The sequence below is a fragment of the Camelus dromedarius genome, chromosome 20 (genome assembly GCF_036321535.1).
Source record: "Camelus dromedarius isolate mCamDro1 chromosome 20, mCamDro1.pat, whole genome shotgun sequence".
NCBI classification, from domain to species: Eukaryota; Metazoa; Chordata; class Mammalia; order Artiodactyla; family Camelidae; genus Camelus; species Camelus dromedarius.
The window spans coordinates 11,114,271-11,134,638 of NC_087455.1; the positions used below are offsets into that span (position 1 = coordinate 11,114,271).

General features: G+C 39.9%; 1 long non-coding RNA gene across 1 annotated transcript; it reads left to right on the forward strand.

Moving 5' to 3' along the window:
- The first annotated feature begins 458 nt into the window (after positions 1 to 458).
- LOC135318682 (uncharacterized) lies at positions 459 to 19,182 on the forward strand. The gene is made up of 3 exons (XR_010376953.1): positions 459 to 608; positions 16,227 to 16,367; positions 18,888 to 19,182. It is a non-coding gene; the product is annotated as an uncharacterized LOC135318682 (long non-coding RNA).
- The last annotated feature ends 1,186 nt before the right edge of the window (positions 19,183 to 20,368 follow it).

Sequence of the window (20,368 nt, forward strand, 5' to 3'; positions counted from 1 at the left end):
TTGGTCGAATGAGGGATTTGTGTTTGTGAGAGATGTGAAGGTACAGATGGGTTAGGGACTCTGAGCAGGGGAGGGGCGGACGAAGAAGGAGGAGGGCTCTGTAAGCGTGAGCTGGCTTCAGCCTGTCTTGCTGACTCCAGCCTCCGACTCCCAACCAGACTATCCCCACTATCCCCTTCCTTCTTCCCAACCACTCTTGAAATACCTGCAGAATACAAATGAGAGGAATTCTTCTCTACCTCTCCTCCTTCACCATTATCACCAAATGGCTTTATAAAAATTGTCACCTTTTAATATACTCATTCAACAAATATTTTAGGGTAATTATCATGTGCCAAGTGCGGTGCTAAACATTAGATAAAGATGAGCAAATCAGGGGTGTTTCCTACTTCCTCAGAGTTGACAGCCTGTAAGCTACAAGCTTATGCTCATCTGATGCTGAGAGCGATGACTTTTGAGAGGAGAATTGCTATATCCTCTTGACAGATGAGGAAACCGAGATCATTTGGTGAAAGGAAGAAGAGTGGGGATTCAGGGTTACTGGTTTCTCCTGTACTATGCATTGGCCACACTAGAAGATAGGACATGAAAACAACACAAGCAAACAGGTAAGAGAAAAGATATTAAATACGGATCCATAGTTTTCTCTTAAAGTTATTTCTGAAAGAAGAGGAAAGGAGTAGCGGATAGGCAGATGAATTTGTGCCCTTCACTCCAAGTATCTCCACTCCATCACCTTCTCTTTTAAATGCCTGGTCATTTTTTGGCCACCTTTCAAACTCTAGGAAACACTCTGGAATTTCAAGCTAGGAGGGGTTTCCTTTAGCAGGTCTGGCCATTGTAACTTTACGAGAAACTGCTCAGTACTTCCTTTTACCAGTTACAAAGCAAAATTTTCTGAATGAATCTCACATTCATTAAACAGTTAACCCTTCACCTTTCTGACTCATACTTTTCACGTTATTACGCAGCTTTTAGAGAGAGATAAAGCCTCGGACAGTTTTTGTGTACTCCCCCCACCACATACTCATACAAACACATGTCACACATATCCACATCCTTACAGGCAACCACTAAGGTACACAAAATAAAATATAGCGCTATGCACATTCACTCTATGTGTAAAGATCCTTACCCATTCACATGTGTTTGTGCACACACACACACACACACACACACACACATTGGCATGGCGTTGACTTTGTACTGTTTGTGGGAAGAAGGAAATAGAAAGACCCCCAGATACTCAGACCCCCAGCTGGACACATAAGAACCCTGTCAGTCCAATATGTTTGGAGCTGTTTTTTTGTTTTAAGAGAAACAGGGTATCACTGCTTCTGTTGCCTGCTGAACCCTCACTTCCCATCCCTCCCCATTGCTAGGGTGTGAACATCATCCTTGCTTCAGATGAATTATATATATATATATTATATAATTATATATATATATATTTTTTTCCTTTTACTGGAGGTAAAGTTGTAAGTATTATTATGAATTAAGGTGTTATGAATATTTTTGCACACGTCTTTTCATATATTTTGTTTCTCTTGTGTACACATCTAGGAATAGGGTGTCTGGGTCATAGTGTAGGAAAACATTTTGCTCTAGTAGATCGTTCCAGTGGTTTTTCAAAAGGGGAGGAACCTACTCACACTCCCTAGCAATGTACAGAGTTCCAATTACTCCTACTACTTAACAATACTTGGCATTGTTTACTCTTTTTAAAACAATTTTAGCCATCCTGATAAGGATGTTAGTGGTAGTGGTAACTCATTACGGTTTTAATTTGCATTTTCCTGAGTGATCTGTATGAAGTGTCCGTTGAAGATTTTCTTTTGCCATTTCAAAGTGGGTACTTGTCCTTTTGTTATTAATTTGTAAGAGTTATTATTGTATTCTAGGTATGAGTCCTTTGTCAGACATAAACATATACATACAATATTATAAAAACCTTATCCCAGATTGTGGTTTGTCTTCACTTTCTTGTGTCCTGATTTAAGAAATACCTACTACTCCCTTTTTTTTTCTCTAAAATTTAAAAAATGCTTTCCTTTTTCTTTTTCTAAAAGTTTACGTTCACATTTGGTGTACATTCCATCTGTAATTGATTCGGGGGCACTGCATGTAGGTATTGGATACTGTCTTATATAGAGAAGGTTTATTTGTTTATATCTGGATATCTAATAGTTTATTTAGAACATCCTCCTCTCTCTTCTTAATTGCCTTAGCACTTTTGTCATAAATCAGGTGACTGTGCACGTATGGTTCTGTTTCTGGATTTTCTTTTCTATTGCATTCGTCTATTTGCCTATTCTTATAGCAATAGATAATGTTTTAATAATTGTGGTTTTGTAGTAGGTCTCAAAATCTGACAATTTAAGTCTTCCAATTTCCTTCTTCCACAACATTTCTTTGGCTATTCCAGGGTTGGTTTTTTTGTTTTGTTTTGTTTTTTGCGTTCTATAAAAACTTCAGAATCAGCTTGTCCATTTCAACAACAACAAAAAGAAAATTTCAGAGTCTTTAATTGGGATTGCATTGAATCAGTAGATAAGTTTGGAGAGAATTTACATCTTAGAGATACTGAGTTATCCATACCATAAACATAGTAAGTCTCTCCATTTATGTAAGCCTTCCTTAATTTCTCTTAACGATAGCTTCTAATTTTCAGAGAGGAGATCTTGGAAACTTTGATTAGAGTTAGTCTTAATGATTTGGTATTTTTTGATGCTGCTGTAAAGGTTATTGTTTTAAACATTTTTCTAAATTTGCAGTTGTTAGTGCATAAAAATACAATTAAATTTTAAATATCAACTCTGTGACCAATGACCTTGCTAAACTCACTTATTAGCTCTGATAGTTTGTATGCTCTTTTGGACTTTCTCTCTATACAATCATATCATCTCTGAATAAGACAGCCTCACTTCTTCCTTTATCTGTATGCCTTTTATTTATTTTTCTTGATTTATCATGCTGGCCAAGACTTATTTAATAATAACCACAAATGGTGATGGGCGAGAGGCATAAGAGAGCTATAGTTTGAATGTGAGGAAAATATATGTGAAATAGAGAAACTGAGGGGACTAAACTCAGTTTCTCTGATCCTATAATTAGTCTAAGATGAAAGAACACCACCTCTGGAGCAGTTTTGGTGAGGCAGATCTCGTTGTTGCATTAGCAAACCTTACTCACTCAGGACTAGCTAATTATTCTGTTAGGGTTCTGTCCCATGCCCGATGTGACTTCTTGGTCCAACTTTGTGAAGGAGTGAGTGACTGAGGTTAGACTATCTCAGAATTGCTTTTCCTAAAACTCTCTACTGCCTACGCAGTTTTCACTAATCCTGTCCATTCTTTAGTCACTCATTAAACAGGTGTTTATTAAGTGGTTCTTATGTGCTAGGCACTTTGGTAGGCACTGGGAAATCCATTTTTAACAAAATAGACATAACCCTGTCTTTACTGAGCCTACAACCTTGTGGCTTTTAGTTGCAAGTAATAGAAAACCTATATTCTTAGATTTAAAAAGCTATCTAATTTTCTAATACAACTGGACATCTGGAGGCATTTGATTTTAGGATTAGTGCAGAAAAAATGTTATAGAAGAGCAAAGGTTTTCTATTCATCTTCTCTAACATACTCATACTGTTGATTTTTAATTATCTTAAGATCACTATGACTGCTGCAATTCTAAACATCACCAACTTCCCACTAAAATGTCTGAGGAAGGAAAAGAAGGGGCAGGGCCATCTCTAGTATTAACCCCCTTTATTAAGATGTGGAATCCTTTCCAGAGACTTATCTGAAGGCTTCATATATCAATGGCATGTTCTGTACCACAGATCACCTTTAGCTATAAGAGAAGCTGGAAAGTGAGTTTCTGGAAAAGAAGAGTGGATTTACCATGGAAAATGTAGATTAGCCATGGTGATTTCACTAGAATTGTTTATATGGTCACCCCAAACCAAGCTGGGATGCTATTAGCAATAAAGAAAAGGAGATGGCCAATAGATGGGCAACGAACAGTGTCTGCTACAGGCAGAGGTAATATCTACCATATACCATAAGCAGTTAATTTAGATTAGGTCATTCACTTCCATTATTCTCTCTCCTAGAACATTGCTCTTTATTTCATAGCACTAACCTCCATTTGCTGTACTGACTTGAACATTTACCTGTATGTTGTCTGTCTACCCACTGTTGTCTCTCCACAAGCTCTGCAACTGCAGAAAGCGTGACTGCCTTGCTCACCACTATATGGGTCCTGGCCCAGTACGCGGGGCACAGCAAGTGCTTAATAAACATCTTCTGAGTTAATAAGCGCGTTCTTTTGATTAATTCATATTTAAAAGGTACATGAATGACTAATGAATGTGTTAACTTAAAATTGTAACCCTTTACACAGCATTGCTGCTTGATTAGTTACGATCATATCAAGTCGTCAACTTCCCCAACTAAACCACTTAACATGATTCTAACATGGTGGATATCAGAAAATACAAAGAGCACTTTGGGATTTAAACAAGAGCTTGAGTCAATTGCTAGACAAAATCGCATTAGAAAACACAATTATGTCAAAACTACTTAAAGTCACCCCCAATTTTCCCACAGGTCATATCGCCACTGCTGTCTTCTCTAAATCCTACACAAACCACCCAGGAACGATAAATTTTTTTATGCTTATCCAAACATTCATTCATTAATTTGTTCATACATTTATTCATTCATAAAACAAATATTTAATGTGGCTACTCTGGGCTAGGCATTGTGCCATTTCATGACTCACTGCCTTAGGACATCCTCTGCCTTGGACATATTTCTCTAACTACTTTATCTGGCAAATTCTAACACATATTTTAAGACTCTCTCAAATACCTTCATTTCAGTGAACACCTCTACTCACCTGGAGAGAATAAGATATTCTTTCTTTCCTCTGTGACTACACGATACTTTTCACACTTCTCAGTAAGAATTTTTGCTAAATTCAATATTTGTTTTCATTCTTTTCTCCTTCACTAGATGGTGACTCCTTCAATGCAAGAATTTGTAGTAATCAAATCTTTGTATTTAAGTGTCTTGCATAGTCTGTGATATATATATATATATACATACACACACACACACATATATACATACACAGGTTTTTACCGTAGATTTATTTAGTGAATAAATAAATGAACAAACAAATGTGTGGATGTTCAGTGACCCATTCTGCAGGTGATAAAACAGGCTTACAAAGTATACCAGCAAACGATAGCTCTCGGGCTACAGTTTGGATCTTCTGACCCTTACTCTGAGTACAACACACAGAACTCAACTGCCCTTTCAGTATTCCTCTTGGCAATGTTCTACCACTGTTACTTTTAAGAAAGTTATGGTCATTCTGAAATGGGACCGTGTCATATTGGTTGACCCAACACTGCAATGTTTGCTACCTCATCTAGATGAGCATATGTGTGTAGCAATCTGCGGATTCATCTTTTCCATCTTGTCTTCTGTGGGTGTCGGTTCACAGGCAGCACCTGAACAACAATGGGGCCAACCTAGGGAGCGGAAGAGGGTATTTGCTAGTTCTGAACATAGATAAGCATCACTAGCTTTTTCCTTCTAACAGTAGTGGCCTCAAAAGATCCAAATTAGAAGGAAAGGCCAAAAAAGCCCACTTAAGTATGAAAAGTTAGAGCAAACCTTGCTTTTCTCAAGCCCATTTCCCTCCTCTGGAAATTCCTTTTGAATTTTGAACTTGTGAACTTTTAGACAAATATGAAACATGTATCCTCATCCTATCATGCAGTGTCTGGCACATCGCAGACACGCAGTGATCTTTAGCATCCTCATTTCCCCCCTAACTTCAAGTTCTAAACTACAAAAGAGCCCTACTTGAATCTGGGATTTATTTTTTAGCTAGTTTATTTCAGATTGTAATCATACTATCTAACATTGTGACATTGTTTTGCTATTTTTGAAGTATTTCAAACTGATTTTTGGGAACAAAAACCCTCTCTTATTCTTTACCTACTTCATAGGAGTGAATACTGAGACTGAAAAAGGTTAAGTGACTTTTTATTCAAGGACCATTTATTCAACATTTATTCCCACAGTATTTATTAAAAGCCCACTATATATGGTTATATACAATAAGGTTTTCCATGGGGTAAAACTCACATTCTGGACTAAATCAACTTGGGACACCCTGCCAGGCCTCTCATGAAAGTGCCCCTTAAGCTGAGGCTTGGTTATGGCTACACGCCCAGAAAGTGGTTGGGTTGGGATATGAACTCATGCCTGCTTGACTCTAAGGACAATGCTTTGTACCCAACTGTCTCTCAAGTTCTGGCCCCAAACCATAAAAGCCAACTTTTATCTCTGCCCAACCACAATTGGCATGGTGTGACAAATAGCCCAGTGGTCTCAGATACCCAGTGGACCTGTTAGTGGAATTCTATGTGCCAGACCTAGGCAAAATGCCAGAGTCTTATTACCCATCACATTTGGTCTGCTGAATGTCTTCCACAAAGAGAAACAGTGGTAGCAGTTAGGAGCAATAGGTCTGGCTAACCACATGAAGACAAAATTTATTTCTCTAAAGTATAATAAACTATTTACTGACCAAGAGCCTATAAAATCAATGACTGGAAGAGATGGAAGAGGCGCCAGTATTCTAGCCTTCCTTATTTATAGATGTAGATATTAAGACTCAGAGAAGTTACACGGTCTGATCAGTGTCACTCAGCTAGGTAACAGTGGAATCAGGATTAGAACCCACTTTTTCTGACTGCCAGTATAGGAGGAAACTTGATGCAGCATCAAGACATGGGCTGTGGACTCACACCTGACACTAGATCCAGGCTCAACTAGTTGTGTGACCTTAACCTTTCTAAGCCCATGAGAGCGCCTGTCTCAAAGCAGGTCTTCAAGCCATCTTAGGTATTTTCACTTCTTCCTCTTTGACGTGACGCCCCATGTTCATTCAGAAATGCCCCAGAGATGTTACATTGATTGGTTTCACATGCAGAGCACACATTACTGCAGGATATACTGAAATGAAAATATCGCCAAGTCCCCGTTGATATTCTATTTACAGCAAGCAATCTTTAATAGCTAGAAATTCAGGACAGCCCAAAGAGTTTTCCAGTTCCCCAAAGCCCATGTAATGGGACTTGGCTCTTGAAGCTAACTCAGGGTCCCGGTGGCAATCCGGGATACAGAAAGAAGAAACAGGAAACATGAGAGGACTCAAACAAAACTCACAGACAACAAATATCTAGCCTTCTATGTCACCAAACATTTGGCTCAAAAGGTGGAAATGGGCAAGATAAATGAAGAGGCAGCTTAGTTTTTGATATTCCTCAAGGGGAGGGGACCTATTGACCTTTGGGGAAGTTCTTCATGGTGTGATGGTTCCTCCTGCTAAAAGACACTTACCCTCCCAGATGGTAGTGATGCTCCTCCACCACTGGAATGAGCCAAGAGCCCCCTATCCATTTCCAAATGCTTCCTGGGGTTTTATCACTCCTGACTGTAACCTGATTTGGACTTGGTTCCTGGACCCAATGATCCCCGGAACTTAGTTTTCTGGATTCAAATCTCAGCTTAGCCAACACATACCTGTGAGATCTTGGACAAGTCACTCAATCTTTCTGTGTTCCAGCTTCCTTTTTAAAATGGAGGCAATAACAGTACCTACCTCATAGAATTGTTGTGAGAATGAAATGAAATAATTTATATGAGCTTTAGAACCCAAACCATGTAAGTTAAAAATGCATATATTTTCTTTTATTAATTTTTTCTGCCCTCAACTACAAGCTCTAAGAAGGCAAGCAGAGATGTTTCATTTATCACCTGTTATGGGAACAGTGATTAGGACCAAGAGTTTTTCAGTGGCTTGCCTGACAATCAAAAAACAAATATATCGTTCCAAAATTTGAAAAGAAAATTGAAGAATCAAAAATTGATAGATGTTGATGAATTGTCTACAGTATATAATATAAAGGTTAACCCTACTCAAATTTTAATTGTTTATATTTAAATGTAGCAAGTTTCAATCACAAGAACATATAGGAAAATTTATTAATGAGACTCACAAGTGTAATTCCTTCAAATATTTTTAAAGTAAAACAAGGCTGCAAGCAGAACTCCACTGTCTTCTTTCCATGTCCTCGGGTCGAAATCTTGCATCATCCTTGACATTACTCTCTCCTGCCCACCCCTTCCTACGCCCAGAGACCAGTCATACCTCCGCTGCTCTTTCCCTGCTCTAAGCCCCCATGCCTCTTGTAGGATTACTGCAACAGTCTCTTCACTGGCCTCCCTGTTCCCTCTCTTGCCCTGAAATGATTCAGTTAAACCCTGAGTTATATCGTATCATCCTCTGCTCAAAGCCCTCCAGGGAATTCTCTTCCCTCTCAGGAAAAAACAAATCCCCAGTGGCCTAAAATCCTTGTTTTCTTACTGTTTCTCTGACCTCATTTCCTACTACCCTTTCTCTTGATCAGTCCGCTTTAGCCATCCTGGCCTCCTTGCTATTCTCCACATATGCCAAGCACACATTCGCCTCAGGGTCTTTGCGCTGGCTGGTCCCTTTTCCTGGAATGTCCTTTCCCCAGATCAGCTTGGCTAACTCCCTCATCTCCTTCAAGTGTTTTCTCAAACGTGACCTTCCAAAGCGAGGTCTTTAGGAACATTCTATTAATATTGTAATCCCTCTCTTTGTACTTCTCGCTCCCTCCCCTGAGGTATCTTTCTACATAGCATGCAGCTCGATGCTGAGATAACATACAATTCACTTGTGTTCTTTACTGTCTGCTCACACTGGAAGGTCATTCCAAGCAGGGAAGTGTTTTTTGTGATTTTTTTGGTACTGGGATACTAGATGACTAAGAGAGTGCCTGGCACATAGTAGGTACTCAATAAATACTTTTTGAATAAATGTGTCAGTGAGTGATGGAAGTCTTACATTTGACATGACATGGGATTCTGCGCCACAGATAGAAGTGCTTAATGAGATGTCTACCAAAGTTCTTAAACTATTCTACTAAGGTCTTAAAATAGTCCATGTAAGTGTCCTTACCTGCATATTTACAGCAGCACCTAGAGTTTAGCATAGAGGGCCTTTTGTAAGCAGATCTCTCTTATCTGTTTAGCTTTATTTCCCCCCTCTCCAGACCTCATACATCACCCTCCACTACTGTCAGATTGCTCGTCATTTGCCCAAAGAGTTCAGGCTGTTTCATGCCTCTTTGTGTTTGTTCATGTTACTTCACTCTGGAATTCGCCTCCCCTCTTTCTTTTTCTGTTCAGTTCTTACTTATACTTCACTACTCAGGGGTTTCTCCTCAAGAAGCTTTCATGAATCCCCACGTTAAATTAGGGGTCCCTAATCCTCTGTCCTTCATAGTTACCAATGCGTTCGTCTAGTTTTGCATTTGCCATATTACATTAAAATTATTTCCTCATGTGTACATCTCTCCTCCAAGGTTGCAAACCCCTCTAGAAGGGCCCAACAATAAGTGCTGAAATGGCACAGAGGAAGAAGGCACAGTGATGATGGAAGATTTCCTAAGGGGATATATTCCAAGAGCCAGTCTCTTTTCATGGGGGCCCCTTGCTTTGAAACTTAAATTACCTAGAGAAACACCTCATGTAGCTATAGAAATAATGGGGACTTGGGTACCAGCCTGACATGACTTTAAATCCTAGCTCCCTGATAACTAGATATGTATCTTGAACAAGTCGCTGAGCTCAGAGTCCTCACCTGTCTAGTGGAGATAATAACACTGAATGATATATATAAAGCAACCAGCATGTAGTAGGCACCCAATTCATGTTGATTCCTTCACCTCCTTCTTGTCTCTGGGAAGGAAGTGAAATAATTTCCTCCTGGTGCCCATTCATCCTCCCCTGGCTGGAATGCAGACGAGCTGGGGGTAGAGCTGCCTGACTTGGGGGAAGGGCTGAAAGCAGTAGGTGGTGTTAGATGTGGTGGAGCTTGTTGACTTCCTCCTGGGGGCCCAGTTAACAACTGGTGTGTTCCTTGATAGTCAAGTTAAACTTTCACTTCTTAGATCCTAAGAAGTTGACTAAAAGTTAACTGAAGTCCTTTTCAGACAGGAGACATCTTTGCAGATCCCCCACCTTCCCATCTTCAGTCCAGCTTTTCCCAGTGAGCATCTGGGGAACTGCAGGCTCCCCAGGCTCCTTCTCCAGCAACACGGATGGGATGGGTAGGGGCACCCATATGTACTGCGTCCTGAGTCCTGTTGTGTGCTAGGAGCCGAGCCCAACAGTGAGTGCTCACTGATACTTTAGAGCAGCCTCATGATAAAAAAGAGAAGCTGTTTCTATTTTGCCTGTGGTCGGGCTCAGTGAACTTCAGTCACCTGACTTCCCAGTCTCTAGCAGTAGGGGTCATGTGTCAACATCACTGGTTGTTCTGTTACCAGGATTTGTAGTTCATAATCATGAGGCTTCATTTGCAAGCACAAGTTGATCTTATGTTTTCTAAGTGTACATTCTAGCAACAATGGGAAAAAAATCAAAAAGAGAAAAAGTGAGGGAGAAATACAAAATTTTCATTTATGTTCTTTGCTCTCCTAACCCTTTACTTCAGTTTCCCTAGCAAGGCTAGAAGGATGAAAATAGTGACCATAGTGGGACAGAATGGATCTGATGAATCTGATTCTGGTGGCATGAGGTGGATTTTTTTTTTTTTAAGACTCGAGAGTCACTATAATGCAGGGTTAAGTTCATGGACTCCGACGCCACATTCCCCGGGATCATTCCTCCTTTCACACGTGTTGATTTCCAATACACACCCTGCACACAATCTCCATCCCAGCATCTACTCGCAGAGAACCTAACTTGTGAAAAGCATATGCATTTGTTCTTCTTCCTTTTTATTCCTTAACCCACTGCAGTCATTTCCACCTATGCCATACCACTAAAACCATTTTCATTATGAGTTCAATGGCCTCACTGTGACACTGATGCTTAATTTTCGGATTTCACTTTCTTGATTTCCTCCTGGCATTTAATGTAGTTGGCCACTCACTCTTTAAAACTCTCTACTCCTCTGGCTGCTCCTTTAATCCCTGTCTCCTTGACAATGTTCTCTTACTTCTACACTCCTACTAATGTTTCCCAGGGGTATGTTCTTAGCTCACTTCTCTTCTGATTCTACCTACTTTCCCCAATTTGATTCTTCTAATTTCACCTATTTGGACAATTCCATAAATTGGGTTTTCTGTCTTGATCTATTCACAGTCCCCAGACCTAAATATCCCAGTGCCTGACAGGTAATGCTTTCTGGTTTCCTGCCTGTCCTTCAAAGGCTAAGGGAATTCACCATCAGCCAGACTACACATAAGTTTCCTCCTTGAGTTCAAGATAGAAATTGAAGAGTCATTCTTGGTTCCTTCCCTTTCCTCATATTTCCACAATACATTACCAAGTCCTGTGGGGTTTGTTCCTAAGTATGTTAATTTCTTTCCTCTCTTACCTTGTCTTGATTACGTCTCCGTTCCTCAGACTGTCAGTATCTCTCACGTTGGTTTGGCAATAATCTTCTGATCAGCCAATCTTACCCAGAGGTCATCTGTGCTCCATGTAAATATAAATCTGGAAAATAAAGGTCAACAGAAACTCTTACATTGATCATATATATACACCAATTTTTATAACATGTAGACATTGAAGATTTGCATAGTCTTTGACCCAGAAATATACTCCGGAATATATTAGAGAAACTCCTGCTTTTGTGCACAATGAGATATGCACAAGAATGTTCAGAACAGCATTCTTTTAGTGGCAAAAATATGTAGACAACAGTTCACTAGTAGAGGAATGGATAGATAAACCATGGCATATTAATACAATGAAAAATAATATTATAGCCACAATGAATGATGTAAAGAAATACCTTCATTAGCAGTCTCATAAAAGACTGAACTAAAGAAAGCACACTGTGGAAAAATTTTAATCATTTGCTACCATTTATATCAAGTTGAAAAGTACACAAATAATTCTGTATATCACTTATGCATACGTACAAATCAGCAACAGTATTAAATCATGTGTGAGAATGATAACTATCAAAATCAGAAAGTGACTACCCTTGAGAAGAGGGGAGTGTGACAGGAACAGAGCACATCAAATGTTTAAACCGTATCTGCAGTGTTTTCTTATTCTAAAAAAAAAAATCTGGCTAAGTATGACATTTGATTAAGCAGGGTAGTGAGTGCATGACTCTTACTTACATTATTCTCTATAATTTTCTCTATGTTAAGACATTTTATAATTGAAAAAATCTGACAGTGTTTCTTCCTTGCTAAAAATACTTTAGTGACCTTCAACTGCCAACCAAACAACATCCAAAACCTGTAATGAGAAGCCCTTCCTGACTTGGAACTTGCAGACTTATCACAAACATTTGTAGACGCTTTTCTAAAATATATTCCTTCCTTGTCAACAGAGCCTGATTTCCACTTGGGTGTCTATGTGGTCCTAGGGAAACTGGCCCCAAGCCCAATTTGGACCATGTGACGTTAGCTTAGCCAATCAGCACACCCCCTTCCCCTCACCTAGGGGATGCTTATTTCAGGGACGGTCATATAAACTAACCCAGTTTAAATGAAGTGAATCTCAACGTTTCTGATGAGAAACCCAGGGGAAAAAAATGCTTCATTTTTCTCTATTTCTATACATTTTTAAATTAGGTTAGGGTAGTAATAAAAATGACAATAAAAACTACAACAAAACTAAAACTATACAAGGGCTTAAACATGAGAGCTCTGTCAACTTCAATATATAGTTTTTAAGGTTAGTGTACTCATTGGCGTCAAACAGGAGTCAGGGAAAGAACACAGGATATGTGTCTGGGAGCCCTTACAGCCTGGTCTTCAAGGGAGGGACGTCTCTGCTCCTCCCATTCCACCCTCTGGAACCTGCTGCATGGCCACACCTCCTTGTAAGAGAGGCTCGGAAATGTAGATTATCTGCGCGTTCAGGAAGAAGAAATTGGTTTAGAGAAGAAATAGTCTCTCACAGGTGCAAAAAAGGAAGTATGTAGCTAACTGAAGCTAATAGCAGCCATTTGGTGTCCCTGAGGCAAGTTAGACTAAGAATGAAGTGAAATCACGAGGAAAGAGTGACCCTGAAAGAAACCAGATCTTATTCATTTCATGCAACATGAGTTTATTGAGTGCTCACCCTAATGCAGGCAGGATACTAGATACCAGGAGAACAGCAGTAACAAAATAGAAAACCTCTTGCCTACCTTGAGCTTACATTCTAGAAGGGCTGGAGCCTAACTGGAAATCTGAGGTCGCTCTAGACATTTGATTAACATAAGACAATACATTCTCTCTATTACTTCAACTAGTTGATTCTACCTGTTCTGTTGCTTTCAACTGAAAGAACCCTTTTGTACCTACAACTCCTCCTCCTAACTTTTAAAACTTGAACTTCATATGAGGACATTTGCTTATTATTATTGAGCAGTTATTAATCTTAATTCTTTAAGTACCACTGATAGTGTGAAAAACAGGAGATATGGAGAAAGAAGACTGTATCATTCCCGGTTCTTAGTCTTACTGACTTGTTGACCTTGAGTAAATAACCTCTCTGACTCAGTTCTCCCTCCTGTAAAATGGAAACACAATATGGCTCACTCTGCAGGTTAGTGTTAAGGCTGGATGAGGCAGTGCCAGTGAAAATGCTTTTCAAGATGATATAGAAAGGCTAATTGTAAACTTCAGGCAAATCTTCAATTGTTTGAAATAGGTGACACTATGAATGCACTATTAAGTGCAGACATTGTCAAGGTTAAGTGATTCTTCCCAAAGAGACTTTTTTTCTTTTTTCTTTTTCAAGAGCTGCGAGAGTGGGCTCATCCCAGTGTTCTCCTCCCACTCGCTCACTCCGTTTTCTCCTTGGTATCTCCATTCACCGGGATACAATGCTGTAAAGCTCCATGGCATTTAATATTGTGGGAGAAACGAATCTGAATAAAGAATCACAGTTGAATCACTGCTAACTTTGATGAATTAGCACCAAGGAGCTCTTCAAGATGTCACTTTTTTAAGCTTTTTGAATGATTGGGTTTCAATGGTTCCCTGTAAGGAATTTTAATTTTGAGAGCTGCATAGACAAGTGCACACACACACAAATCATTTAGTGTCCACCTCCGAGAGAAGAGAAAAGTGCTTACAAAGTGAAATTTCACCTCTCTCCTTCACTAGTTTCCTGCTAGAGTAGAGTTTTTCTTTGTTTGAAGTCTAACGTTGAAGAATTTCGCCTAAGTAGGTAGTTTTAAGAGTAGGGCATATACATGTAAGAGTATATGCTGAGGAAAACTCAGCTGGGGAATCATCCATTGTTTCTTTCCAATAATGTGAAAATCAACTCCAGTCATCACGGAGGTGATTTTACTAATGATGATAACAAATATTTATCACAGACCTGCTATACGCCATGAGCTGTTAAATATTTCACACATATAACCTTCTTCGATGCGCCAACCAACCCACTGGGCAGAAACTATTATTATTCCCATTTTGTAGATTAGGACATGGTTGAAGGGGATTTAGGGAGGTGAAGCAACTCCCTCAACCATCCCCCAAGCTGTTGAGTGGTGAAGCTTGCATGGGAAATACGGGGTTCTTGGTTCAGACACACACTCACTTAGTGATATTGGTCAAGACCCTTTAAGTTTCCAGTCCCGGTTTCTCCAGCCACGAAATGGGAATGATTAGGACCCAGCTCAGAATGAGACAGTACACATGTAAAGATGACGTCTATTGGAAAAAGTATGACATGTTTAGGGTCTTTATATGGCTTTTTGTTATTCATTATTATTGCTATTCTTTTGGATAACGCTGATGAGGCTGGCCCTAGAATGAGAGTGCTTGGGTTAGAATCCTGTGGGTACCACCTACTTGCCATACAACCTTGGTCAAGTTGCTAACTTCCCTGTGCCTCAGGATCCTCATTTGTAAAATGCAGATAATGGATTAATGGATGGATATCTATGTTTGTTTATGTTTATATTTGTTTGTTTATGCTTGTGTATGTGTGCCTGTCTCTCTGAGAATGGTACTGACCATGTGTGCTTAATACATTTTATCTATTAATTTTACCATCCCTGAGGCTTTCCCTTGGAAGCATACATCTGATGTGAGTTTGGGATAAGACTCTAGCTTCCCTGTAAACATTAAGGATACTTCCCCCAAATGAATCTTCCTCCAGGAAATAGATCCACTGCCTCTTTCTTACGTTTCATTTTCCCCACTGGTCTACTCTACTCACACCCGTCAAGTGAAGACAGATCAGCAAACCCTCAAGAGAGTCACTGTTATGGGGATAATTATGCACTCGCTGAGTCCTTGCAATGTTTATTATTTAGGTTCTTAAGGGTAGATAATTAAAGGCCCATCAGCACTGAATCTCTCACAATGATAAAAACCTGGTCCATGGAAGCCCACACAGCGCTTGACGTGGTGTGTTTACTTCGACACATCCTCTTAGTAAATTGCTGCCCTAGTGGACTCCCTGAGGCATTTCACGAAAAGGTGAAATCCCCTATTGTTTCAAATTTACATTTTTCCTGAGTTTGCATATTTTCATTGCATTTCCTTTGTTACCAATGTATCAAGTCCTTACACATTCTCACTGCATTTACTGCAGTTTGAAATGGCTTCTCAGAAATGGGACATTAAAAATCCTGGGGTGTGACACAGAACCGGAGAGACCTTCCTTTGGAAGCTGTTCAGGATTGCTTAGTGTTAGTCTGCACAATAATATTTTTTCAAGGTCCTCAGGTTGAGACCAATACCAGGGCTGATAATTATGCAGAAGAATCCATTAAAGACACCATATTGATTACTGGAAATCCAAGCTGGTGGTGAGGAGAGACCTGCAGTGATTTATTCTGGGAGAAAGAAGAAGTGATTGTTTACTAAACACTTCCTAAGTACTGGGCACTGAGTCAAACACTTTCATATCCCTTCTAACGTGTGATTTAGTCTAAGGTAATTTAATGTAATTCCCACAACAATTTGGTGAAATGGGTATTATCTCTATTCTGTAAATGAAGAATCAGAGGTTGCAAGAAACTTAGGCAGGGAGAGGTTAAATCAATTAGACATGACCATTCATTACCTTATCTATTGCTATGTGACAAATTACCCAAAACTTCAGCGGCTTAAAATAACAAAGGTTATTGTCTCACAGCCCCTGGCACGTAGGAAGCGCTGGACGAGTGATCGCTGTCTTTGTTGATGATGCTTCTGGTCCGGATGCTGTGTGCGGCTGAACTGGCACATGCCTGCACAGACTCACAGAAGGCAAGGTTACAGCATAGGACCCATTCAGGCAAGTGCTAGTCTAAGTGCTTTATGTATATGAAGTCAAACAAACTTTGCAATAACTCAGGGAGGTAGATGTTTGTATTATCCCCATTTTACAGATAAGGAAATCAACTCTGAGAAAGTTTCTCCGAGCTGGGTAGCTCTGGCTCAGGGTCTCTCATAAGGTTCCAGTCAGGATGTCAGGTGGGAACATGAAAAGATGCTCAGTATCGCCAATTGTTAAAGAAATGCAAATCAAAACTACAATCAAAACTACACCTTACACTGGTCAGAATGATCATCATTAGAAAGTCCACAAACAATAACTGCTGGAGAGGGTGTGGAGGAAAGAGAACCTTCCTACACTGTTGGTGGGAATGTAGTTTGATGCAGCCACTATGCAGAACAGTATGGGGATTCCTTAAAAAACCAAAACCAGACTTACCATATGATCCAGTAATCCCAGTCTTAGGTATATATTTGGAGAAAACTTCAATTTGAAAAGATACATGCACCCCAATGTTTATAGCAGCACTGTTTACAACAGCCAAGACACGGAAGCACACTAAATGCCCATTGACAGATGACTGGATAAAGAAGTTGTGGTATATTTCTACAATGGAATACTACACAGCCATGAAAAATAATGGAATGCCATTTACAGCAACATAGATGGACCTAGAGATGATCATACTAAATGAAGTAAGTCAGACAGAGAAAGACAAATATCATATGATATCACTTGTATGTGGAGTCTAAAAAATGACAAAAGATGTCAGGTGAGGTTGTAGTCATCTGAAGGCTTGCTTAGGGCTGCGTGATCTGCTTCTAAGATAATTCATTCACATGAACTGTTGGCTAAAATTCTCAGTTCCTTGCCAGCTGCTGGCAGACCATGGTCCTCTCCACAGGGCTGCTTGAACATTCTTACAATGTGGCTTCTGACTTCTCTCAGGGTAAGTGTTTCAAGAGAGAAAGCACAGATTAAGCCACAATGTTTTGTAAAACTTAATCTCGGAAGTCAAACCTGTCACTTCTACTTTATTTTATTCATTAGACATGACCCACTATGATCTGCCTGCTTTCAAGGGGCGTGGTAATTAAGCTCCGCCTTTTGATGGGAAAAATATCACAGGATGGTAATAGTTCCACTACTCCTGGTCCTGGATACCTGCACTATTCCTTTTCATTCCCTTATGCCCCCCCATATATATTTGTAATTAGACTCTTTAAATATAAATAAATATAAATCCTCCTAAAATTATCCCAATTTGAGTCTGTTGTCTATTTCCCAATGGGAACCTGACTGATACAATAAGTAAGATTAGTGCAAAAGGGAGAAGGTTGGGAATTTTTGCATAAGCAAGTATTGGGACTGAGGGAAGTAAGTACTCATCTCGGCATGGAACTTACAAGATAAATGACAAAACAAAAACAAAAACAAAACCTAGGCTAATGGGAGAGACAGATATATAAATATATCCCAGAGTAATTTCTGAACCACTATGCACCAGCAGAATAAACCCTAGAGTGATTAACTGAATTTGAGGGAATCAGGGAAGGCTTCAAATAAGAGGTGACATTGGACCAGGTCTTGATGGATGAATCTGAATTTGCCATAAAGAATAGAAGGCATATAGAAAATAATATGCACGAAATAGCAAAGTCACAGTATAATAACTAAAAGCAGACTATCTGGATTGAAACTCCGTCCTGCCACTAGCAAGCTATTGGACCTTGGGAATGTTACTTAACCTCTATACTTCAGTTCCCTTGTTTGTAAAATGAGGAATATAGGACAGTTGGAGACGAAAATCAATGCAAAATCAGTGCAAAATGTTTCCTGGCACACAGGAAGCACTGTATCCTGACCACCACCCTTGCTGACGCTGTGCGTGGCTGCACTGGGGTGTGCATGGGACAGAATTATGGATGGTAACACTTGATAATTCAGACAAGTGTTTGTTATTTTGAGTGCTTTACACATACGAATTCAATTAAAATTCACAACTCAGTGAGGCAGACATTAATATTACCCCCATTTTAGAGATAAGACAAGAACTCCAAGAGACATTCAGTCTTACAACAAGTAAGTGGCACAGGAAAAGTCAAGTCCAGGCAGTCTGGCTGCAGAATTTGTGTTCCCAACCGCTACATCACCCAGCCTCAGCAATGGACGAAGAAGGGGCCTGTATACCAGGACCACATCACTTCATCTAGGAGTAACTGGGAGTGACTGGAAAACAGGAGTAGTAAGAGGATTGCAGTTACGTATTAGAGAAGTGATCGTGACCACTGCGCACAGCATAGGTCGGCGAGATGGAAAAGCTAGAGACAGGAAGGCTGGACGAATACCATGTTTTGGAGGACAGTCAGGGTGAAAGCTTGTCTAAGGGGTGAGAGAAGGGTCACTCTGAGAAGTCATGGGAGAGAATATTGAAGAATAGTGTTCTCACATTGAAAGCTCTGATTTTTTCTTGAGTCAGTATCTTGTGTCAGATACTATTTACCGAAGTCTCTCATCCTCTCTTCTCTACATACACAGCCACGGCGTCACCCGGCTTCTCTTACAGTGAGCTGTGGCTCTGAGACTGAGCCGTGGCCGGCGGAACGTGAATGGCTGTGACGTGGGCCACCCCTGTGCATTCTTCTTCACTCTCTCTCCTCTTCTGGCTGATCGTGATGACAACCTCGAGAAGGACTTTGGAAGCCACATATTCAAGATGGCAGCATCACCTGGATTCCTGAGTGACAGTGGAGCAGAGCCCCCAACCCCCAAACACACACTTATCTGCCACCTCGCTGGACTGTTCCATAACGATACAATAAAGATTCTTATCGCGTTGAGCCCTTACAAGTTTCTATCTAGTGGTTATCACAGTCTAGACGAAACTAATACGTATCTGATCCAAATAATGCTGAAATTATGGTAGCTTATTGCCCAGAGATATTGTAACCTTTAGACATTTGAAACTATTTCTCTTTGGTATAACTCTCTCATGCTTTTCAAATTCTCTCTCTGTCACAGTGCTTTTGAGGAAGTCCTTTGTACACATCTTGGGTTAGGGGAAATTCAAAAGACAGAACAGGAGAGAGGAAAAACTACTTTATGATTCAGGAGTTACAAGAGACGTCATCTGCCCTGGTGGGAACAGCATGCTGGTCAGTCATCTGTAACCCACGGAACACTGAATTTCTGAAATTAGACTATTTTTAACTTATGAAGGTCAATTTCACTGAAGAGGTTGCTGTGGTGATAACCCCAAAGTATGTAAAATCCGTATTTAAAACATGATGACAGGAAACCAGAAATAGGTAGGCATATTTCTGATTCTCAGAGAGTACAGAGTAAAGGGCCCACGAAGACTGACACCACTGGAAAAACAGAAGAAACTGGTTTGTTTCTTTTTTTAAAGCGCTGGCAACCTCAAACCTACTACTAATGTCTGTGTTTCATTTCAGTCTGCCCCCGTGGTTTTGTTTCTTATACTCCGAAAAATGTGAGCCTTTGGAGTCATTCTGACAGATTTTCCAGCACTAAAAATATCAGGGGCTTAACTGACAAATCATGGGTATTTTTGACAAGACTGTAGATTCAAGCCCTGGGAAATTCTCTCCATCTGCTTAAAGAAAAGAGAAAAAACACAAACAAAAAAACACTTGATAGACTGGCAAAGACTCTTGCAGAGGCTGACCTAAGGTTTCTGTCTGTCTTTACCATCTACCTCTGCCCTTATTCATAAACACAATAAGGGCACACGATTAGTTAGAGCAGTGTTTTAAAATGTGCTGGTATTAATTAATCAACATAGGAGTAAATAATTGCCTGTTTTTCTGTGATTTTTCACACATTAGACAATATATGAGGATGAAATGCATTCTTGTTTTTCATTGAAAATTATGTCTTTAATCTGACACTGCTTTCAAGGGCATTTATTGGCACCGACTGTGTGAATGCTCAGCTTGCTGATGTGAAAACTGAGTGTAACAAGGTTATGTAACTTGATGACGTTCTCGCAGCTAGGA